This window comes from Ranitomeya imitator, chromosome 5, assembly GCF_032444005.1.
Source record: "Ranitomeya imitator isolate aRanImi1 chromosome 5, aRanImi1.pri, whole genome shotgun sequence".
NCBI lineage: Eukaryota > Metazoa > Chordata > Amphibia > Anura > Dendrobatidae > Ranitomeya > Ranitomeya imitator.
Window position 1 is genome coordinate 341,672,122 of NC_091286.1, and position 25,347 is coordinate 341,697,468.

The 25,347-nt window shown below is 43.6% G+C and overlaps 1 long non-coding RNA gene across 1 annotated transcript in view; it reads right to left on the reverse strand.

Annotated features, from left to right (window-relative positions):
• Nucleotides 1-990: 990 nt before the first annotated feature.
• The window catches only part of LOC138637600 (uncharacterized), an 84,322-nt gene continuing 59,965 nt past the window's right edge, over nucleotides 991-25,347 (reverse strand). The window contains exon 3 of the long non-coding RNA XR_011312414.1: nucleotides 991-1,755. This is a non-coding gene — a long non-coding RNA (uncharacterized lncRNA). The remainder of the gene's footprint in view (nucleotides 1,756-25,347) is intronic.

Sequence of the window (25,347 nt, forward strand, 5' to 3'; positions counted from 1 at the left end):
GCAGTCCAGAAGGCATCTGCTCCAGTGTTTTGAACAGGTGATTGGGAATCACCTAGCACCTAGTGGAAGAAGCAGTGGTGTCACCCGATGGCACCAATCATGGACCCATGCTTTTGGCCCACAGAGTTGTGTGCTTAGATGACATATGCCTGATCAGGTTGGTAGTGGTTAGGTTCTTAGTGGTCATGTCCATGCTGATCTTGGCATGGCACAGGTTTCAAATGGCCATTTTGTTAGTCTTAGAACTCTATTTAAAATAGTCACAAACTGGGGAACACCTAACTCTTTGATGGAGAAATGCACGAGTGTAGAAACAGTTGCCTGCCTTGTCCATCTGGTCACCCCACTGCCTCTTCCTGTCTGTTTCGATGCTGCCGATCTCTCCCTCTCAATGCTGCTGGCCTCGCTCTGCATGCCAGCTTCCCATGTTTTGTCAGTGACTTTGTCATCCACCACGATGTCTTCCATCACACTCTGGTCCTCCTGACTTAGGCTACAGTCACCCTATCAATATTTAGTCAATATTTTACAATCAGAGGAAAAGTATAATAGAAACGTATTCACCACTTCTGCATTTCTCACCCACTCCTGGTTTTGGCTTACAAATACTGATGTAAAATACTGACAAAATACTGATAGTGTGACGGCAGCCTTAACAACAACAAGATGTAGCGGCAACTATGTCTCATCATCATCTTCTTCCTTATCTCATATTCATCATTCCCCACTGTTATATTCTTGTGGTCATGGCTGTTCTAAGGTTTGTGAATCACAAAGCAGCGTGTCCTCCTGTCCATCTTGGAGCATGCATGTTGAGAGGCCACCATCAAGAAATGTTTTGGTAAAGAGCTCCTCAGAGTGTCCTAGTGTTGTTGAGGGAGGATCTAAATTGATCCTTCACGGTTGACTCAGTGACTTCCAAATTAATCTACAGGGCATTGCCGGCAACTGAAAATGACCAGACGGAGAATCATATCTCTGTATGGGGGATCGAGCAGATCTCTGGGCCCCCGTTTATTGTGTTGCAGTTTTATCATATTAGCAAATTCTACTTCAACCAATCAGCATAAAAACATGCTCACAGTTCTTAACCTATAAGAATGCAGGAAAAACGTAACCCATAAAGATACAGGAAAAATGGAAACTACAGATATGGTCGTGTCTTTTTGGCATAAAAAACATATTAACAGATGCCTCAGTCTTGTATAGCGATACACCCCTGAGTCTCTTATCTGGCTCGACTCGAGTTAGAACACTCAAGGTCTTTATACCAATTATGAAGCATAGCCTAGTTGAATAACAGGCTTGTGAAAAACAAGATAAAATTACTTCATGGCAGCTGTAACCTTCTACCTAATTAAATAACAGAATTTATCTTTGACCAACAAGAAAATGGAGTCAAAGCACAAAATGGAGAATCTTTCATAATTTGTTCCTTCACATTCCCCCCTAGATAAATTTTTGTTAATTAATGTCCAGCATCAGAGGTACTATCCCAAGCTATAAGCTCGAGGGGTACTGGTCTTCACATGACTGGTGCCATGTTACCAGCCATGGCTGTTGCGGCGTACCCATCCCCCTGTATACTAGAATTTACGAATAACAATTATTGATGACGGTGGTGGGGATCTTTTGAATATAGCCATACGCTTGGCGTCAACATCTTCATCAGATAACTTTGTGAAATCGGTGTAGAGAAGAGCAGGGGTGGCAACGCTTTTGGTTTCATCATTACTTGTCTTAGTGCAGAATTTCCTAATACATACAGAAATACACCAAAGAACAAGTTTTAGTATTACATACATGACAAGGATAAAGGCAGCGATTTCTAACAAACTTTGCAAGATTCAGCCCCCAAGTCCCTCAAACCAATTGGCTGGATTAAGAAAGGAGAAGGTGTCTGCCCACCAACTGTCCCTATTATGGTCTTTGTCTTTATCATATTGATCTCTTAGTCTTTGAATATCCTCTAACTTTAACTTTAAAGTACTATTGGGATCTGTATAATAACAGAAAGCGGGTCCAATAATCTGACACATACCACCCTGTGCTGCTGTTAAGTACTCCAGTACTACAGTATATTGATTAGTGACTATGATAAGTTGGTTTTGGACAGCGACAGTAGTATTAAGTATATCCAATATATCCCAAATTTGATCATCTAGATAGTCTGTAGCCCTAAGCAATTTATCCCACATTTGTGTAATCATAGGGTAAATGAAAATAGAACTGACAGTTTTATTGGCTATACCCATCTGTACTACTAATCTTTCATGATATTGTACAAACTTATTATTCAAGGATGTTGGAGAATTTAGGCTGTCCCATGCGGTTACAATATTATTAAATGAAAATACGAAAAACTAAAACATTATGTTCCCTTATTTGCTACTAGTCTGTTTGACCAGCTTTCAGTGCGATACGTTGATCCACGTCGGCCTTCCTTCCAGCTTTACTGACATAGGAGTAATGAGGAGGACTTGGTAGGGACCGTCATACAAGGGTTCTAGTCCGTGTTTTCTGACATAGCTTTTCACGACCATAAAACCACCAGGCTTCAAATTGTGACAAGTGTCAGTTTCTGCTGAATCTGGAAGGGAAGAATAAACTAAAACATGGGTGTTAGCAACATTTTAACTAAGCTGAATAACATATTGAACAGCACGGTCAGTTTCTTCTGATAACTACTGAGGCTGGAAATTTGCAACTGAGGGCCTAGCACCAAACAATATCTCATATGGGGACAGGCCATGTTTTGCAATAGGGGCAGTACGAATGTGGTACGGTACAATAGGTAGGAGCTCTGGCCATGGAGCCATAGTCTCCTGCATCATTTTGGTCAATTGTCCCTTCAGTGTGCCATTCAGCCTCTCAACTTTCCCACTGGATTGTGGATGGTACGGAGTATGGAGGGCTGCAGTGGGTCTAAGCATTGTCAGAACCTCCTGTGTTGTGAATTCTGTTGTCGGGCTCCCTCCTGTGGTCATGAGTGGTACTTCGGCTGGTTCTGTCCATGGACTTTCTCTCGTGGCTGTGGGTGTTTCTGAGTTTCCTTCCACAGGTGACGAGGTTAATTCGTTAGCTGGCGGCTCTATTTAACTCCACTTAGATCTTTGCTCCATGCCACCTGTCAATGTTCCAGTATTGGTCTAGTTCACTCCTGGATCGTTCTTGTGACCTGTCTTCCCAGCAGAAGCTAAGTGACTGCTTGTTTTTCTCTGGTTTGCTGTTTTTCTGTCCAGCTTGCTATATTGATTGTTGTCTTGCTTGCTGGAAGCTCTGTGACGCAGAGGGAGCGCCTCCGCACCGTGAGTCGGTGCGGAGGGTGTTTTTGCGCCCTCTGCGTGGCCTTTTTGTAGGTTTTTGTGCTGACCGCAAAGCTACCTTTCCTATCCTCAGTCTGTTCAGTAAGTCGGGCCTCACTTTGCTTAATCTATTTCATCTCTGTGTTTTTATTTTCATCTTTACTCACAGTCATTGTATGTGGGGGGCTGCCTTTTCCTTTGGGGAATTTCTCTGAGTCAAGGAAGGCTTTATTTTTCTATCTTTAGGGCTAGCTAGTTCCTTAGGCTGTGCCGAGTTGCATAGGGAGCGTTAGGAGCAATCCACGGCTATTTCTAGTGTGGTTGGTAGGATTAGGGATTGCGGTCAGCAGAGTTCCCACGTCCCAGAGCTCGTCCTATATTATCAGTAACTATCATGTCATTCCGTGTGCTCTTAACCCCCTGGTCCATTATTGTCCTGACCACCAGGTCATAACAGTACAGGTGGCCCAAAGTACTAATGCATTTCAGTAGAGGGATAAGAGAAGTTCTGAGACCATTTTTTTTTCTTTGCAGTGTGTTTTGTCTCTCTTTTCCCCTTTACATCTGGGTGGTTCAGAACACAGGTGTAGACATGGACATTCAAGGTCTGTCCTCTGTGATAGATCTAAGTTCTTGAATTTCAAAAATAATTGTAAATTGTTTCTTGCCTTGAAACCTCGCTCCTCAGGTGACCCTGTTCAACAAGTAAAGATCATTATTTCTTTGTTACGTGGTGACCCTCAAGACTGGGCATTTTCCCTTGCGCCAGGAGATCCGGCATTGCGTGATGTTGATGCGTTTTTCCTGGCGCTTGGATTGCTTTATGACGAACCTAATTCAGTGGATCAGGCAGAGAAAATCTTGCTGGCTCTGTGTCAGGGTCAGGATGAAGCGGAGATATATTGTCAGAAGTTTAGAAAGTGGTCTGTGCTCACTCAGTGGAATGAATGTGCCCTGGCAGCAACCTTCAGAAAGGGTCTCTCTGAAGCCCTTAAGGATGTCATGGTGGGTTGAATGAGTCTATGTCTTTGGCCATTCAGATCGATCGACGCTTGCATAAGCGTAAAGCTGTGCACCATTTGGCAGTACTATCTGAGCATGAGCCTGAGCCTATGCAATGTGATAGGACTTTGACCAGAGCTGAACGGCAAGAACACAGACGTCGGAATGGGCTATGTTTTTACTGTGGTGATTCCACTCATGCTATCTCCGATTGTCCTAAGCGCACTAAGCGGTTCGCTAGGTCTGACACCATTGGTACGGTAGTCTAAATTTCTATTGTCCGTTACTCTGATTTGTTCTTTGTCATCCTATTCTGTTATGGCATTTGTGGATTCAGGCGCTGCCCTGAATTTGATGGACTTGGAGTATGCTAGGCGCTGTGGTTTTTTCTTGGAGCCCTTGCAGTATCCTATTCCATTGAGAGGAATTGATGCTACGCCTTTGGCCAAGAATAAGCCTCAGTACTGGACCCAATTGACCATGTGCATGGCTCCTGCACATCAGGAGGATATCCGCTTTCTGGTGTTGCATAATCTGCATGATGTGGTCGTTTTGGGGTTGCCATGGCTACAGGTTCATAATCCAGTATTGGACTGGAAATCTATGTCTGTGTCCAGCTGGGGTTGCCAGGGGGTACATGGTGATGTTCCATTTTTGTCTATTTCGTCTTCCACTCCTTCTGAAGTTCCAGAGTTTTTGTCGGATTATCGCGATGTATTTGATGAGCCCAAAGCCAGTGCCCTACCTCCTCATAGGGATTGCGATTGTGCAATTAATTTGATTCCTGGCAGTAAGTTTCCTAAGGGCCGATTGTTCAATTTATCTGTGCAAGAACACGCCGCTATGCGGAGTTATATAAAGGAATCCTTGGAGAAAGGCCATATTCGCCCATCGTCATCACAGTTAGGAGCAGGGTTCTTTTTTGTGGCCAAGAAGGATGGTTCTTTGAGACCTTGTATTGATTACCGCCTTCTCAATAAAATTACAGTCAAATTTCAGTATCCTTTGCCGTTTCTGTCTGATTTGTTTGCTCGTATTAAAGGGGCTAGTTGGTTCACCAAGATAGATCTTCGAGGGGCGTATAATCTTGTGCGTATTAAACAAGGCGATGAATGGAAAACAGCATTTAATATGCCCGAGGGCCATTTTGAGTACCTGGTTATGCCATTCGGGCTTTCCAATGCTCCATCAGTATTTCAGTCCTTTATGCATGACATCTTCCGAGAGTACCTGGATAGATTCATGATTGTATATTTGGATGATATTTTGGTCTTTTCGGATGATTGGGAGTCTCATGTGAAGCAGGTCAGAATGGTGTTCCAGGCCCTTCGTGCGAATTCCTTGTTTGTGAAGGGGTCAAAGTGTCTCTTTGGAGTTCAGAAGGTTTCATTTTTGGGGTTCATTTTTTCCCCTTCTACTATCGAGATGGACCCTGTTAAAGTCCAAGCCATTTACGATTGGACTCAGCCGACATCTGTGAAGAGCCTGCAAAAGTTCCTGGGCTTTGCTAATTTTTATCGGCGCTTCATCGCTAATTTTTCTAGTGTTGCTAAACCGTTGACTGATTTGACCAAGAAGGGTGCTGATGTGGTCAATTGGTCTTCTGCAGCTGTAGAGGCTTTTCAGGAGTTGAAGCGTCATTTTTCTTCTGCCCCTGTGTTGTGCCAGCCAGATGTTTCGCTCCCGTTTCAGGTTGAGGTTGATGCTTCTGAGATTGGAGCTGGGGCTGTTTTGTCACAAAGAAGTTCTGATGGCTCGGTGATGAAGCCATGTGCTTTCTTTTCTAGAAAGTTTTCGCCTGCTGAGCGCAATTATGATGTTGGTAATCGAGAGTTGTTGGCCATGAAGTGGGCATTCGAGGAGTGGCGTCATTGGCTTGAAGGAGCCAAGCATCGCGTGGTGGTCTTGACAGATCACAAGAATTTGACTTATCTTGAGTCTGCCAAACGGTTGAATCCGAGACAGGTTCGATGGTCGGTATTTTTCTCCCGTTTTGATTTTGTGGTTTCGTACCTTCCGGGCTCTAAGAATGTGAAGGCTGATGCCCTGTCAAGGAGTTTTGTGCCTGACTCTCCGGGTGTTCCTAAGCCAGCGGGTATTCTCAAAGAGGGGGTAATTTTGTCTGCCATCTCCCCTGATTTGCGGCGGGTGCTGCAAAAATTTCAGGCTGATAGACCTGACCGTTGCCCAGCAAAGAAACTGTTTGTCCCTGATAGATGGACTAGTAGAGTTATCTCTGAGATTCATTGTTCAGTGTTGGCTGGGCATCCTGGAAACTTTGGTACCAGAGATTTGGTGGCTAGATCCTTTTGGTGGCCGTCTTTGTCACGGGATGTGCGTTCTTTTGTGCAGTCCTGTGGGACTTGTGCTCGGGCTAAGCCCTGCTGTTCTCATGCCAGTGGGTTGCTTTTGCTCTTGCCGGTCCCGAAGAGGCCCTGTACGCATATTTCTATGGATTTAATTTCAGATCTCCCCGTCTCTCAAAAGATGTCAGTCATTTGGGTGGTTTGTGATCGCTTTTCTAAGATGGTCCATTTGGTACCTTTGTCTAAATTGCCTTCCTCCTCTGATTTGGTGCCATTATTTTTCCAGCATGTGGTTCGTTTACATGGTATCCCGGAGAACATCGTTTCTGACAGAGGTTCCCAGTTTGTTTCGAGGTTTTGGTGATCTTTTTGTGCTAGGATGGGCATTGATTTGTCTTTTTCCTCGGCTTTCCATCCTCAGACAAATGGCCAAACCGAACGAACTAATCAGACTTTGGAAACATATCTGAGATGCTTTGTTTCTGCTGATCAGGATGATTGGGTGTCCTTTTTGCCGTTGGCTGAGTTCGCCCTTAATAATCGGGCCAGCTCGGCTACTTTGGTTTCGCCGTTTTTCTGCAATTCTGGTTTCCATCCGCGTTTCTCTTCAGGGCAGGTTGAGTCTTCGGACTGTCCTGGTGTAGATACTGTGGTGGATAGGTTGCAGCAGATTTGGACTCATGTGGTGGACAATTTGACATTGTCCCAGGAGAAGGCTCAACGTTTCGCTAACCGCCGGCGTTGTGTGGGTCCCCGACTTAAGCCTCGTTTCATTGGTCCGTATAAGATTTCTGAGGTTATCAATCCTGTGTCATTTCGTTTGGCCCTTCCTGCTTCTTTTGCAATCCATAATGTGTTCCATAGGTTGTTGTTGCGGAGATACGTGGCGCCTGTGGTTCCATCCGTTGATCCTCCTGCCCCGGTGTTGGTTGAGGGGGAGTTGGAGTATGTGGTGGAGAAGATTTTGGATTCTCGTATTTCGAGACGGAAACTCCAGTACCTGGTCAAGAGGAAGGGTTATGGTCAGGAAGATAATTCCTGGGTTTTTGCCTCTGATGTTCATGCTGCCGATCTGGGTCGTGCCTTTCATTTGGCTCGTCCTGGTCGGCCTGGGGGCTCTGGTGAGGGTTCGGTGACCCCCCCTGGGGGTACTGTTGTGAATTCTGTTGTCGGGCTCCCTCCTGTGGTCATGAGTGGTACTTCGGCTGGTTCTGTCCATGGACTTTCTCTCGTGGCTGTGGGTGTTTCTGAGTTTCCTTCCACAGGTGACGAGGTTAATTCGTTAGCTGGCTGCTCTATTTAACTCCACTTAGATCTTTGCTCCATGCCACCTGTCAATGTTCCAGTATTGGTCTAGTTCACTCCTGGATCGTTCTTGTGACCGGTCTTCCCAGCAGAAGCTAAGTGACTGCTTGTTTTTCACTGGTTTGCTGTTTTTCTGTCCAGCTTGCTATTTTGATTGTTGTCTTGCTTGCTGGAAGCTCTGGGACGCAGAGGGAGCGCCTCCGCACCGAGGGTCTTTTTGTGCCCTCTGCGTGGCCTTTTTGTAGGTTTTTGTGCTGACCGCAAAGCTACCTTTCCTATCCTCAGTCTGTTCAGTAAGTCGGGCCTCACTTTGCTTAATCTATTTCATCTCTGTGTTTGTATTTTCATCTTTACTCACAGTCATTGTATGTGGGGGGCTGCCTTTTCCTTTGGGGAATTTCTCTGAGGCAAGGTAGGCTTTATTTTTCTATCTTTAGGGCTAGCTAGTTCCTTAGGCTGTGCCGAGTTGCATAGGGAGCGTTAGGAGCAATCCACGGCTATTTCTAGTGTGGTTGGTAGGATTAGGGATTGCGGTCAGCAGAGTTCCCACGTCCAAGAGCTTGTCCTATATTATCAGTAACTATCAGGTCATTCCATGTGCTCTTAACCACCAGGTCCATTATTGTCCTGACCACCAGGTCATAACACTCCTGATACACATGAGAAGAAAAGGCCGGGCCTTGGTCACTTTTAACAACTTCTGGAACACCATATCTGAATATAACTTCCATCACCAGTTTCTTTGCTTTGGTCTTTGCAGTCATGTTGGTAACGGGGAATGCTTCCGGCCAATTGGAGAACATGTCGACAACCACCAGGCAATATTCCTACCTTCCAGACTTAAGCAACGTGATGTGTTCCACCTGGAGCCTTTGGAAAGGATAGTCGGGCTTAGCAAGATGCTTTGGGGGTACACGTTGAAGTTGAGTGGGATTGCAGGTCTGACAGATATTACATGCACGGTTGAGTGCTGTCAGGACTGTAGAAATACCTGGAGCCCAGTAGAATTTTTGTACTAGGTCAAGGGCCTGGTTTTTTCCTTGATGTGTGGGCCCATGTGCCCATGTGGCAATAGCAGGGTACATCCACTTAGGGAGACACACAAGTTGGTCCTTTTTCCTGAGACCATTGTCCATATGTGCTCCATCAGCTTTCCACTGCTTCACTTCTTCCTTTGGAGACATTCTCTGCATCGTCATTAAGCGGTCTCGCGGGGTCCGACAGAAAACTTCAGTCTGTTGTGGATCATCAGGTTCCTGTAGAGTCAGTGTTTCTTGTAACTGTTTACGCTAAGAGCGTGTGGTCACCATAGCTGGTATGGTCAGTTCAACGGGTAGGAGAGCAGCAGCTTTTGCTTGCATATCCGCAAAGGTGTTAACAACAGTCTGTGGACTGTTCCATAGTACCGTGCTCCTTAACTTTGATAATGGCCACCTGAGTAGGTAATTTGATTGAGTCCATGAGGGTTTTAACAGCTTCAGCATTCTTCACTGGAGTTCCGGCAGTAGTAATAAACCCTAGATTGGCCCATAGAGCCCCAAAATCATGAGCAATACCAAATGCATACTGTGAGTCCGTGTATATATTAGCCCGCCTGTCTTTGGCCAAAGTACATGCAGTAGACAGAGCCTGAAGTTCTGCTTCTTGTGCTTACAGTGAGGGAGGAGGATGTTAGGGGTCGAGTTCCTGCCTCTGCACAAGGGGAATCTCGGCCCATCTCCGCTGCGGTCTCCCATTCTTCTCCTGCCGCAGTGGAGCCTGCTCAGCGGAGACGTCGATCCCAGCGTCTCGCTCAGTCTGACTCTGTGCTAAGAGTTACTGCTGCGTTTCCTGCTTCTCCCATTGAAGTCAGTGCTGGGCAGCGGCGAGCGGACGCTTCTGGGGCTAAGTCCTGCTTTTCACATTCTGAGCATGCCCAGAGTAAGATCTCTCAGTGGAGATCGAGGGTCACATGATCAGATACTGCAGCTAAGGTCCTTGTAGCTGCTAGGACTAAATCCTGTTTTGCACACTGAGCATGCTCAGGGCGAGATCTCTCAGTGGAGATCTAGGGTCACATGCTCAGGTGCTGCAGCACTCCATTGGTCCTTCTTTGAAAGGTCCTAAACATGCTGTAACTATTTAAGGCTTGCATGGCCGCACGGCCATGCGCTAGTATCAATTCATATATGTGCTTTGCGCCAGTGTGGTTATGTATGAGTGTGTTCAGGGACCCGGCTGAAATAAGCCCCTGGAATACCGGCACCTCCGGTGAGGAGATTGTATGAGAGTGTTCAGGGACCCGGCTGAAATAAGCCCCTAGAGTACCGGCTTCTCCGGTGAGGAGATTGCATGTAGCATAACCACTGACTGCTATCAGCTTGGCAGTAAGCTTGTGCTCCTGTGAGGCTAACAGGGCGCAGTGCTTCCCTTTCACGGCTACTCTGTGGAGTAACAGAGCTAGTCTATACCGCCTAACAGTGCCGCCATTCGCTAGCAGCCGGTTCCCCTGCACGGTGGACCCCGGGCTGCGAACGCACCATTAATAATAAAACATCTCTATTTTCTCGGTGCGTTCCGCTAGCCCTAACAGAGGGAGGGAGTGCAGCTCCGTACACTACAGTGTCTTCCATAGTAACAGCGTATCTGGTGTGGAATCTTCCAAAATCATCAGCATATCTTGAACCGTCTTTCAGGGCATTGTAGAGAGGTTGCATTATGCGGGATATGTCTGGTATCCACTGATGACAATAAGTACATAGCCCAAGAAAACGCTGGAGTGCAGTCTCATCTTTTGGGACAGGAAGGGAGCTGACGGCTGGTTTTTTTTTTCTTCTGTGAGGTGTCTGGCACCCTGAAGGAGACAGTGACCCAAAAATATCACTTGACCAAGGCAGAACTGAAGTTTCGAGGCCGAAACCCGACAGTTCAGATCTGCCAGATACTTGAGGAGGCTAACAGTGGCAGCAATGGCTTCCTGCTCTGTTCGTGCACACAACAAAAGATTAGCCACATACTGAAATAGCGTGACATAGGGGTGATCTAACTGCCAGGGTTAAAAACACTCTCCCATATTTTTTGCAAGCTCATTGGGACTGTTTTGGGCCCCTTGTGGCATAACTGTCCACATCAATTGTCGTCCCTGATAAGTGAATGCAAACAGAAACTGGCAATCTGGGTGTAATGGAATGCTGAAGAAGACATTGGCGAGGTCGATGACTGTGAACCAAGCAGCATCCTGAGGTATCTGGGACAAGAGAGTATGTGAATTAGGCACCGGAGTTTCCAGAACAGTAGCTGCATTAACTGCCCGTAGGTCTTGTACCAGCCGGTACACAGGGGGTTGGTCGGGTGGGGTCTTTTTCTTAACGGGAAACAAGGGCGTGTTACATGGGGAAACACAGGGTACCAGGGCACCATTATCGAGTAACGTTTGTATTTGACCCTTGGGGCCCCACTCCTGATCATATTTCAAAGGGTACTGATGGACTTTGGGAAAAGGGACACCAGGTTTGAGAAACACTTTTACTGGTTCTACAGGCATTATTGGGGTGGATCTGGGCCTATCAGGGCCATCATAACCGTGGGAAGGGCATGTAAGATATACATCTCATTATGTTCATCTGCATAAGGGTTATATAACGTAAATACCATCTGACCATCATCTTGGAATTATATTCTGGTGCCGAATTGTGATAATAAATCTGCCCCCAGTAAATTTACCGGACATGAGGGAGAGATTACGAACTGAGCAGTAACTTCAGGGAAAGGACCCACAGGGATAGGTTTTGTAAGAGTATATTTATTGGGTTTGCCATCTACTCTAATTAAAACAAACTCTTGAATTGGAGTATGGGACTGGATTTGTGTAAGGCAGGAGGGCTGGAGCTGGAGTCTGGGCCACTGATAAGGAACCAGCTGCGTCCTTGTAACTGTGTGTGGAGGATGGGGGTGAGGGGGCTGAGATTGGAGCAGAAATCGCTGCGGCTACTGATTTAACCCTTAATTTCTCTGCTGATGTAGAGTGGGTTAAGTTCTTCTGAAAACTTTGTACTACTTTTTTTCAATGCATCGTCCAGAATGGAAGTCTCAATATCGGATCTGACTGACATTATTGCCTCTTTCAATTCAGATTTAAGGCCGGACATTAAACCTACTACAAAAAGGTGTGTATGGGCTTTATTTTACAATGAGAATCCCAGATCTTTAAATACTACCATAAGACGCCCATAGAACTTCTCGGCAGTCCAGGATATATTGGTGCCTTGGGATTAAGGGGCATAGAGCTTACAGTTGGGAGTAGAGGCTTAATTTCCTGGGGAGGGACCATATTATCTAGCAGGGAGCCCCCCTGTCCCAAATTTTTAATTGTTTGCTTTCCCAACACATTGATCTCAGTCACTTTCTCAGTTCCTTCTTGCACCACAAACATCCATTTTTTTGTCATAGTAATAGACAACTTTCCTTTTTCAATGTAACAAAAACAAATCAGAATTCACTTCCTCTGTTAATCCTTGATTTGCTATATATCAACCATTCAACTTGAAGCAGATGAATCTTTTACCAATCTTTCAATTACACTGATAACCAAACAATCTCTTACAAGTTTCCTTCTAAAACTAGGCGCCATTTTTTACTTTAAACTTACAATATTTCTTTCTAATTCAATACAATATTGTTGTTTTAAACAAAACACAGATCTCCCAGCGCGTTCTACACCAAGGACATAAAATTCAGAGAGGACGCAGCTTCGTGCCCCCTCCATACCAGTGACACAGAGATAAGAATTTACAGCATTCCTCAACACAGAAAGAAGAAAAACAATAGCACAGCTGTTTGACCCCTCCCATCGAGTATCTTAAAAATTTCACACAGAAACGGAATACAGCAGTTCTCAGACTTAATTAATTTCTACAAAACCTTCATCACACAATTCATACGAAAAACCAGACCACCTTAGAAAAACCAATGATTGAGAATATCTTTCCTGCATTCCTGACAGATTTTTTTCCCCGTCTTTGGGCAAACAATATCAGATTCATCACACAAATTCAAAGTCTTCTCTTACTTCCATGGAAACATGATTCTCCTTTAGAGCTAAATATCCTTACTTAGTCGTGCATAGTACTAGAGCGGCCGTATATAGTCTATTCCACTGGGTCTACCTGTCCCCCACTGGAACAACCCAAAAACGCGGTACTCAGTGAAAGGAGGAGGGCGTCTTAGACTAACCCTCCGGATACCTCTGGATATATTTACTGTATATCAATATATACCTGAGTTACGTATCCTACCCAATCTTCGATCACCTCACCGCGCCTAATTCTCACAGTGATCAGCAATTCAGGATATTTTGACTATAAAGAGAATTACATCACTGGTCAATCTCGGGTGTCCGTCCCTTATGGGGTACGGTTCGAGCACTGGGCTCCCAACGGAACTAGACCTCTATATGATTCCACCCAAGAATCACCCCACCATTGGGGACAAACCTCAGATCCTCTTTGCAGCACAAACACAGGAAAACCACACCAAACGGTCAGTCTGGACAGTATTACTGCCAACTTACCGTGGTTGTTGTGGGGGATGATCAGTCCCAATTTTCCAGTGCCTGTGTCCGGTCCAAGGGTCCTTTGTCTTGTTGTCCTGCGGGGGGCAGAGGCGTTCCTGTTTGGGGCCCCACGTTTCGGGCGCCAAGCTGTTGAGGGAGGATCTAAATTGATCCTTCACGGTTGACTCAGTAACTTCCAAATTAATCTACAGGGCGTTGCCGGCAACTGAAAATGGCCAGACAGAGACTAATGTCTCTGTATGGGGGATCGAGCAGATCTCTGGGCCCCCGTTTATTGTGTTGCAGTTTTATCATATTAGCAAATTCTACTTCAACCAATCAGCATAAAATCATGCTCACAGTTCTTAACCAAGAAGAATGCAGGAAAAACTTAACCCATAAAGATACAGGAAAAATGGAAACTACAGATATGGTCATGTCTTTTTGGCATAAAAAACATATTAACAGATGCCTCAGTCTTGTATAGCGATACACCCCCGAGTCTCTTATCTGGCTCGGCTCGAGTTAAAACACTCAAGGTCTTTATACCAATTATGAACCATAGCCTAGTTGAATAACAGGCTTGTGAAAAACAAGATAAAATTACTTCATGGCAGCTGTAACCTTCTACCTAATTAAATAACAGAATTTATCTTTGACCAACAAGAAAATGGAGTCAAAGCACAAAATGGAGAATCTTTCATAATTTGTTCCTTCACAGTGTGTAATCACTAGTCTCTTGAGATTCAACATGGTGAGAGGAAGGAGGATCAGGGGGAGGATTAAGTGATCCAGACTTTAGGCTGGTGAGACTGGACCGTGTGGAAGACTGTGTGATGCTGCCAAGCCTGCTGGAAGCATGTTCTGCTATTCAAATGACCACCTGTTGACACTGCTCTGGCTTCAGACGTGATGTACCGTGCCTCCCTGCAAAGTGGGACAGCAACCTATGTGTCGTGGTGTGTTTGTGTGTTCCAGCAACAGGTGTAGTCATACCTGCTCCACGTCCTCGCCATCTGCGTACACCATCATCAGCACTTCAACTTTCCCGTCCCTTAATGCATGCCTTATGCATTTTGTAAATGCTAGGTCTCTTGAAACCAAGTATATTTTTAATAAAAGAAAAAAAATAGTTACCTACAGCAATCAAAGTGTTTTTTGGGAGTTTACTCCACCATAATGTAACAGAAGGAATGCAAAAGGGTATGGATGACAATCAACTTAAATCCAGAAAACTATTTCAATGTTGTTTTTCAGTTTTATAGATCACAAGAAATGTATTCAGACCACATAATACTATAAGGCTGAGGCATGGAGCCCTGCAATTTTTAAAAAAACTTTTTTCAGTTTTAGAGATCACAGAAATGTTCCCAAAACAAGTAACACTGTATGGCTGAGAAATGGAAGCCTACAAAATTTTTAAAAACTTTTCTTAGTTTTAGAGATCAAAGAAATGTTCACAGACCACATAACACTATTTGGCTGAGAAATGAAAGCCTACAAAATATTTAAAAGCTTTTTCTCAATGTTTAGATATCACAGAAATGTTCACAGTCCACGTAACATTGTATGGCTGAGAAATAGAAGTCTGCAAATTTTGTAAAAGCTTTTTTTTTCAGTTTTAGAGATTGCAGAAATGTTTCCAGACTACGTAACACTGGCAAACTTCATAGAACTGAAGGAAGGTTTATTGCTCATATGTACAGAGACATTCTTTATAAAAAATATGCTGACAATTACCAGGTTGATAAAGATGAAATGAGGATGAACATTTCGGCAATGATCCCAAACAAGTAGCCGAAGAAACTCTCAATTGGTTTCAGAGAGATAAATAAAGCTGGTAGAATGTCCCAGCCAATAACCTGATCTGAATCCAATAGAAAATTTATGGAAGGAACTAAAGAACAGAGTTCATAGAAGGAGCACAGGATACCCTCAGGATTTGACGAGTATTTGTGTGAAAGAATGAGCCCAAATCACACCTGAGCAATGTATGCAACTAGTTTCTCCATACAGGAGGCACCTTGAAGCTGTCATCACTATCAAAGGCTTTTGCAAGAAGTATTAAATAAATTTCAGTAAGTGTATTCAATACTTTTCCTTTTGCCATTCCTGAATACTCCACATTTTTTATGGACATCTATGGTTTGATTTCTTTGCCCCTGATGATTGAATGGGTTGTTTCCTATATCTGTTGATAATTTAATGCCAATAGCACATTTAGAAATACAGCTCTGGCAAAAATTAAGAGACCACTGCAAAATTTTCAGTTTGTCTGATTTTCTCTTTATAGGCATATTTTTGAGTAAAATGTAAATTGTTTATTTATTCTGTAAACTTCTGACAACGTCACCGAATTTCCAAGCAATACATTTTATATTTTTTTCTAAAAGAAGAAATGGTCAAAATTAAAAAAAACAAACATTGCTTTTAGACTTCAAATAATGCAAAGAAAACACGTTCATAATAATTTAGAAACAACAATACTAATTTTTTAACTCAGAAAGAGGTCAGAAATCAATATTTTGTGGAATAACCATGATTTTTAATCACAGCTTTCATGTGTCTTGGCATGCTTTCCACCAGTCTTTCACACTGCTTCTGGCACAAAAATTTAAGCAGTTCTTCTTTGTTTGATGGCTTGTGACTATTCTTCATCCTCTTCATTACATTCCAAAGGTTTTCAATGGGGTTTAGGTCTGGAGATTGGGCTGCCCATGACAGGGTTTTAATGTGGTGGTCTCTTAATTTTTGCCAGAGCTATACAGTACAGACCAAAAGTTTGGACATACCTTCTCATTTAAAGATGTGTCTGTATTTTCAAGACTATGAAAATTGTAAATTCACACTGAAGACATCAAAACTATGAATTAACACATGTGGAATTATATACTTAACAAAAAAGTGTGAAACAACTGAAAATATGTCTTATATTCTAGGTTCTTCAAAGTAGCCACCTTTTGCTTTGATGACTGCTTTGCACACTCTTGGCATTCTCTTGATGAGCTTCAAGAGGTAGTCACCGGAAATGGTTTTCACTTCAAACTTTCTCATGTTTCAGTCAAAAGTTCCACAATCTTCCTGGTTTTTGCATTTACCCAATCAATTGGCTGTGTCTTGTTTTAGCTGGTTTCTACATTTAAATCTTGTCTGTATCACTATATTCATAGCATAACTAAGGATAGTCTTTGCTAATTTGTCCCAGTCCTTTGATTGTCTAACCTGTCTTCCTGCGGCTCCCCCATTCTGTTCACTTCTGGCATGCTTTATGTGCAATTTAAGGTGTATAAATTTGGAGGCCTAGATCTATGCTGACCTTGGCCTATGCCTGCAGCTTCATTAAGTGCAGCTTTTTAAGTGCACATTAGAAAGACACCAGAAAAGTGCCAAAAGTGACCGGAAGGTTATAGCTGCCACTGTTTATTATCTGTGCTTACCTCTTTGTTTTTCCTCACTTACTCTTTCACCATGCTTACATGTGCCCTTACAGTTTTCAATCCAATAGTCTCATTATTCTCCTACGTTATCCCCAAACCCTATCACTTTCCAAGCAAATAATTATCTCACCTTTCCTCTTACTTACCCACCTGAACTCATCTGCAGACCTGCTCCTCAACTTCAACTCCACCTATATGATGATGACACTCAGATCTACCTCTCTGGCCCAGACATCACCTCTCTGCTGTCCAAAGTCCTAGAGTGTCTATCTGCCATATCCTCCTTCTTTTCATCACGCTTCCTAAAGCTCAATATGGGCAAAAATGAACTTGACATCTTTCCTCCATTTCAACTAACTCCCTGTTAGGACTGGCGGAACGCACCAAGACAGATGGTATAGATGCGTTCGCAGTCCGGGGTCCACCGTGCAGGTGAAAACCTGCTGCTAGCAATTAGCAGACTATATGGCGGTACACTAAAGTATAGACGCGTGGGTTAACCTCACCCAGCGTGAAAGAAACAATCCTGTTAAGGCACAGGACCGCGGTACCGCACCTAAAGCGCGAGCAAGTAGTCAGCGAACTCAACCCCAACTAGGATTGAAGTCCGATTAGACCCTTGCTGGCACAACACCGCAACTGGGTGTGTAAGGAGACTGAAGAGCAATATTAAGGCACAAGAGTGCATGCAGTGCCGCACTGACGAACGCCACTAACCACCCAGGCTTGGGTAAGGAAAGCACAGAGGAAGTGCACGGCGCCGTACTGGCGGTCACAGCAACTGGACGCTATAATGTGTGACTAGTGCTGTAGGATAAGTCAGGCGCTAGGTAGCAGCCATACACCTTCCGCGAACAGTCATTCAATAGGGTAGGGGTATCCAAGGACGACTTGCACTCACAACATACACACATTAGCGATTGAAAGACAATACTAGCGCATGGCCGTGCGGTCATGCGCAGTTTATATAGCAGCAGCACAGGAAGTGGCCACAGCACCTTTGCCCTTCCAAGACCTGCCAAGAGGACCAATGGAATGTGCTGCAGAGCCTGAGCACATGACCCTCGATCTCCAACGGGAGATCTTACCCTGGGCATGCTCAGTACGTGCAGACAAGGACTTAGTACCAGAGAAGTCCGCTCGCTGCTGACCAGCACTGACTTTAATGGCAGAGACTGGAGAAGCAGCAGTAACTCTCAGAACAGAGTGAGAATGAGCAAGACGCTGGGACCGACGTCTTTGCTGAGCAGACTCCACTGCGGCTGGACAAGAATGGGAGACCGCAGCGGAGGTGGCTTGAGATTCCCCCTGTGCAGAAGCGGGAACTCGACCCCTAACACTCCCCTACCCAATCTAGCTCTTACCACCTCCTGTCACCTCTAACTTAAAAATATTTCCAGAATCTTTTCTTTCCTGAAGCCTGAGTATACTAAATGTTAGTGCCTGCCCTCATCATCTCCCGCCTCGACTACTTTGTGGCCTCACTAAAACTCTCATACCTCTCCGTTATGTCCTTAACTCTGCTGCCCAACTAATCCTCCTCTCTACTCCTCTGCTACTCCCCCTGCAAATCTTTTCTCTGGCTCCCAATTACCCAACAGATGCAGTTCAAACTACTGACATTGACTTACAAAGGTGTCCATTATCTGTCTTTTCCATATTTCTCTAAACTAATCTTCATATACTGTATGTTCCAACAAGTAATCTCCAGAACTCCAAAAAGCTCCTTTTCTCCTCCATATTTATGCCTTCCTCACCCAATAACCTATAAAACTTCTTTTGAGTATCCCCAATCCTCTGTAATTCTGTGCCCCCACACATCCTGTTATCCACCACATTCAGAACTTTGAAATGGAACTTGAACACACATCTCTTCTTCTACAAAGCTTACATCCTGCAATAATCCACCTCACCACCATTGGAGCTGTTTCAACCCCTTCAACTGCCTCCTTCCTCAATGTCCTGTAGACTGTTAGACTGGAAGGGCAGGGCCCTCTCACCTCAGTACCAGTATGTAATTGTTAGTTTGTTCACTGTAATTTATATTTGTATTTTGTATGTAACCCCTTCTTATGTAGAGCACCATGGAATCAATGTGGTATAAAAATAAATAATAATAATGTCCGAAACACATTGTTTTTTTTGCCTTGATGTAATATTTTATGTACATGGAACTTTTTAAGCTGTACGAACACATTTATGAAGTATTATTTCCAAATCACCGAATATCTAAGTTTGCTTTTTCAGCATCTTCAGCCATTCAATGGGAGCTGATGAACTTTGTACATTGTGCTTACTCTATTTCCACAATCTCTAGACACTCAGCATTTTGTTCACATGACTTATTTTTAAGCATCTCTCTATCTTTGCTTTGAGATCAGCTCTTCAGACTGCTCAGGAAAATACCACTTCTTGTGCTCCAGAAAACTTCATTACCAAAACCATGTCTCTTTACTCTGTGACCTCTGTTCCAGGTTACAGTACCAGGATGACTACTAGTTCATAATAGTTGACAATAGTTAAAGAAAACATACCCACTCTATGACTTTTCGAAGAAATTAGTCTATTTTCTAAAGCGGATGTGACCTATCGCAAGACTCTCCGTATATTACTACATTAAATTTGAAAAATGATTAATATACATTGTTGAAGCAAGCACTTGCAAGACCCATACCCAACATATTTCAAAGTTATCGTTAACCAGGTCCTGGAGCATTTGTGTTTCTTAGAACAGCATGTGTGTATTTGTGTAATATAAACAGGGGTTTTCAGGCATCACCGCAATATTTTCCACATCTCTCTTGTGTGTCAATGTGGTTCAGTGCTTCTGTCACAGAAAAAAGGTAAGGAATACAAGATTCTCACGCTGTATTACAAAGAGAATATTATGGTGCTCTCCTCCTGTAAGCACATTTTTCCTTCAGCAGTAGAAAGCAGGAATGTTATAAGAGGAAGGCATTTTCATCTAGCCTTGCATGCTATGCAAGAAAAGGAAGTTTTTGATTCTTTATGTTCTGTGAAAACATCTACATTAGTATATGAAACAAATCATGGCTGATAATAAAGTTAAATGTTCCACATAGAAGCTGCAATGTAAAAACAAATTAGTAGGTAAAAAGTAAAATAAACACATAAACATGATATACTTCCAGCAGTAACCCCAAAATTACTTTATAGACGTTATTTTTATAGAAATTTCTTCTCAATTTAAAAATGTTACTTAACAAACTATATCAATACTGTTAATAGAATAAAATAAATGTTTTAAATTATACATAAAATGCAAGTTATTTCTTAGAAAGAACAAGATAAAATTTTTGACTAAACTCCTGGTCATTATGGCTGCTAAGAACTCAGTTGATGGTCACCTTAAACAGCGAATCTCAATTAAGACACTTCAAGTAATACCTCAATCTGTATGACTACATAGTTACATAGTTATTAAGGTTGAAGGAAGACTATATGTCCATCTAGTTCAACCCATAGCCTAACCTAACATGCCCTAACATGTTGATCCAGAGGAAGGCAAAAAAAACCCATGTGGCAAAGAGTAAGCTCCACATTGGGGAAAAAAATTCCTTCCCGACTCCACATACGGCAATCAGACTAGTTCCCTGGATCAACGCCCTATCAAGGAATCTAGTGTGTATACCCTGTAACATTATACTTTTCCAGAAAGGTATCCAGTCCCCTCGTAAATTTAAGTAATGAATCACTCATTACAACATCATACGGCAGAGAGTTCCATAGTCTCACTGCTCTTACAGTAAAGAATCCGCGTCTGTTATTATGCTTAAACCTTTTTTCCTCCAAACGCAGAGGATGCCCCCTTGTCCCTGTTTCAGGTCTATGATTAAAAAGATCATCAGAAAGGTCTTTGTACTGTCCCCTCATATATTTATACATTAAAATAAGATCACCCCTTAGTCTTCGTTTTTCCAAACTAAATAGCCCCAAGTGTAATAACCTATCTTGGTATTGCAGACCCCCCAGTCCTCTAATAACCTTGGTCGCTCTTCTCTGCACCCGCTCCAGTTCAGCTATGTCTTTCTTAAACACCGGAGACCAGAACTGTGCACAGTATTCTAAGTGTGGTCGAACTAGTGACTTGTATAGAGGTAAAATTATATTCTCCTCATGAGCATCTATGCCTCTTTTAATGCATCCAATTATTTTATTTGCCTTTGTAGCAGCTGCCTGACACTGGCCCCTGAATATGAGTTTGTCATCCACCCATACACCCAGGTCTTTTTCATTGACGGTTTTGCCCAGAGTTTTAGAATTAAGCACATAATTATACATCTTATTACTTCTACTTAAGTGCATGACCTTACATTTATCCCCATTAAAGCTCATTTGCCATTTATCAGCCCAAGCTTCTAGTTTACATAAATCATCCTGTAATATAAAATTGTCCTCCTCTGTATAGATTACCCTGCAGAGTTTAGTGTCATCTGCAAATATTGAAATTCTACTCTGAATGCCCCCTACAAGGTCATTAATAAATATGTTAAAAAGAAGAGGGCCCAATACAGACCCCTGTGGTACCCCACTGCTAACCGCTACCCAGTCCGAGTGTGCTCCATTAATAACCACCCTTTGTTTCCTATCCCTGAGCCAGCTCTCAACCCACTACTCTGACATGTGCTGTATTTACAGACACAGTACAAACTTGTGTAAGGAATTGCGCACCTTTCTGACAAGAATGAAAATTTCGTTCTGTTTTCAAAATGTTTCGGAGCTTTTTTTAATAATTACATTTGTGTGGATGACATATTAAACATTTGTGGCCAGTGCCAGGCAGCTGCTGCCAAATCAAATAATGGGATGCATTAAAAGAGGCATAGTTGTTCATAACAAAAAACATAGTTTTGCTTTTATACAGGTCACTAGTGTGGCCACACTTAGACTACTGTGTATAATGGCTCCAGTGTATAATAAGGACATAGTTGAATTAGAATGGGTGCAGAGAAGAGGAGCCAAGGTGAACTGTAGTACCAAAGAAGAGGATCAACCTTGGGTTTATTCAGTTTGGAAAAAGGAAGACTTAGGAGTGATTTTGTACAATGTACAAATATATGAAGGGACAGAAAAGAGATCTTTCTAATGAACCTTTTACACCTAGGCATGCAGCGGTGATAAGGGGTCATCCTCTACGTCTAGGGGAAAGAAGGTTTTATCATAATCACAGAATGTGATTATTTACTGTAAGAACAGTGAGACTATAGCACACACTGCCATATGATGTTGTGATGATTAATTCACTACAAAATTTCAAAGAGGGCCTAGATGCCTTTCTTGATAAACATAATGTTACAGGTTATGAGTACTAGATTGTGTGATGGGATGTTGATCTAGGGAACTAATCTGATTGCTGTACGTAATGAATATCCCCCCTAATATGGGGCAGTCAGCATCTGCCTCATGACTTTTTGCCTTACTCTGGATTAACATTTTAGGCTATAGGTTGAACTCAATGGACTTATGTTTACCTTCAGCCTTAAAATCTATGAAACAATTTGTACTGAAATTCATTGTTTTAAATTAGCAGTTAACACAATGCATATAAAAATGTCACTGCTGAAATAGACCAGTCAAGAAATTATTACTTTATTTTTAGCTGCTGCCGTGAATGGAGGCACCAATTTAAGATAAAATTCAGGCTTTATTAAACTATTGAGTAAGGGGACAGATCATCCCTGAAACACAAAGACTAATAAAGTCTGAAATTTAAAGGGAACCTGTCACCCCCCCAGGCGTTTGTAACTAAAAGAGCCACCTCCTCTGTCCTCATTTGCAGTCTAGCTGACTGCGCCTGTGCAGCCGCCCTGACTGAGATCGCGCACCGCAGTGTCTTCTGATTTATTCTCACTGTGGGGCTGGGATTCCTGGGCATGCGCAGTGCATATCTAAGCCTCTCACTCATCTCCCTCCGCCTTCTACAGAGTGTTCAGCACATGCCCAGGAATCCCAGCCCCGCAGTGAGAATAATTCAGAAGACACTGCAGGGCGGGATCCCGGGTAGGGCGGCCGCACAGGCGCAGTCAGCTAGACTGCAAATGAGGACAGAGGACGGGCAGCTGTTGTGAATTCTGTGGCAGAGCTCCCTCCTGTGGTCACAAGTGGTACTTCGGCTGGTTCTCTCTGTGAGCTTCCATTGGTGGAGGAAAGTGGTACTGCGGCTTCTGAGTTTCCTTCCTCAGGTGATGTGGTAAAGTCGTTAGGTGCTGCTCTATTTAACTCCACCTAGTGCTTTGATCCTGGCCTCCAGTCAATGTTCTAGTATTGGACCTGTTTCCTCCTGGATCGTTCCTGTGGCCTGCTGCTCTGCATAGCTAAGTTCCTCTTTGCTATTTGTTTGCTGTTTTTTTCTGTCCAGCTTGTCTATTTGTTTTTTTCTGCTTGCTGGAAGCTCTGGGACGCAGAGGGTGTACCTCCGTGCCATTAGTTCGGTACGGAGGGTCTTTTTGCCCCCTTTGCGAGGTTTTTGTAGGGTTTTGTGTTGACCGCAAAGTTACCTTTCCTATCCTCGCTCTGTTCAGAAAGTTGGGCCTCACTTTGCTAAATTTATTTCATCTCTACGTTTGTCTTTTCATCTTAACTCACAGTCATTATATGTGGGGGCTGCCTTTTCCTTTGGGGTACTTCTCTGAGGCAAGGTGGGCTTATTTTCTATCTTCAGGCTAGCTAGTTTCTCAGGCCGTGCCGAGTTGCATAGGGAGCGTTAGGCGCAATCCACGGCTGCCTTTAGTGTGGTTGGAGAGGATTAGGGATTGCGGTCAACAGAGTTCCCACGTCTCAGAGCTCGTTCTTGTTTTTTGGGTTATTGCCAGGTCACTGTATGTGCGCTGACCTCTATGTCCATTGTGGTACTGAATTACCTTTCATAACAGTACTGGAGGCCCAAAGTACTAATGATTCCCAATAGAGGGAAAAAAGAAGTTCTGAGACCATTTTTTTTTCTTTGCACTGTGTTTTGCCTTTTTTTTCCCCTAGACATTTGGGTGGTTCAGGACACAGGTGTAGCAATGGACATTAAAGGTCTGTCTTCATGTGTGGATCAGCTCACGGCAAGAGTACAAAGTATTCAAGACTTTGTGGTTCAGAATTCTATGTTAGAACCGAGAATTCCTATTCCTGATTTGTTTTTTGGAGATAGAACTAAATTTCTGAGTTTCAAAAATAATTGTAAACTATTTCTGGCTTTGAAACCTCGCTCCTCTGGTGACTCAGTTCAACAAGTTAGGATCGTTATTTCTTTTTTGCGTGGCGACCCTCAGGACTGGGCATTTTCTCTTGCGTCAGGAGATCCTGCATTAAGTAATATCAATGCATTTTTCCTGGCGCTCGGATTGCTGTACGATGAGCCTAATTCTGTGGATCAGGCAGAGAGGAATTTGCTGGCTCTGTGTCAGGGTCAGGATGAAATAGAGGTATATTGTCAGAAATTTAGAAAGTTGTCCGTACTCACTCAGTGGAATGAAGGTGCGCTCTTAGCTATTTTCAGAAAAGGTCTCTCTGAAGCCCTTAAGGATGTCATGGTGGGATTTCCTATGCCTGCTGGTCTGAATGAGTCTATGTCTTTGGCCATTCAGATCGGTCGACGCTTGCGCGAGCGTAAATCTGTTCACCATTTGGCGGTATTACCTGAGCTTAAACCTGAGCCTATGCAGTGCGATAGGACTTTGACCAGAGTTGAACGGCAAGAACACAGACGTCTGAATGGGCTGTGTTTCTACTGTGGTGATGCCACTCATGCTATCTCTGATTGTCCTAAGCGCACTAAGCGGTTCGCTAGGTCTGCCACCATTGGTATGGTACAGTCAAAATTTCTTCTGTCTGTTACCTTGATCTGCTCTTTGTCATCGTATTCTGTCATGGCATTTGTGGACTCAGGCGCTGCTCTGAATTTGATGGACTTGGAGTATGCTAGGCGTTGTGGGTTTTTCTTGGAGCCCTTGCAGTGTCCTATTCCATTGAGAGGAATTGATGCTACGCCTTTGGCCAAGAATAAGCCTCAGTACTGGACCCAGCTGACCATGTGCATGGCTCCTGCACATCAGGAGGTTATTCGCTTTCTGGTGTTGCATAATCTGCATGATGTGGTCGTGTTGGGGTTGCCATGGCTACAAGTCCATAATCCAGTATTAGATTGGAAATCCATGTCTGTGTCCAGCTGGGGTTGTCAGGGGGTACATGGTGATGTCCCATTTCTGACTATTTCGTCATCCACCCCTTCTGAGGTTCCTGAGTTCTTGTCTGATTACCGGGATTTGTTTGATGAGCCCAAGTCCGATACCCTACCTCCGCATAGGGATTGTGATTGTGCTATCGATTTGATTCCTGGTAGTAAATTCCCAAAAGGTCGACTGTTTAATTTATCTGTGCCTGAGCACGCCGCTATGCGGAGTTATGTGAAGGAGTCTTTGGAGAAGGGGCATATTCGCCCGTCATCGTCGCCA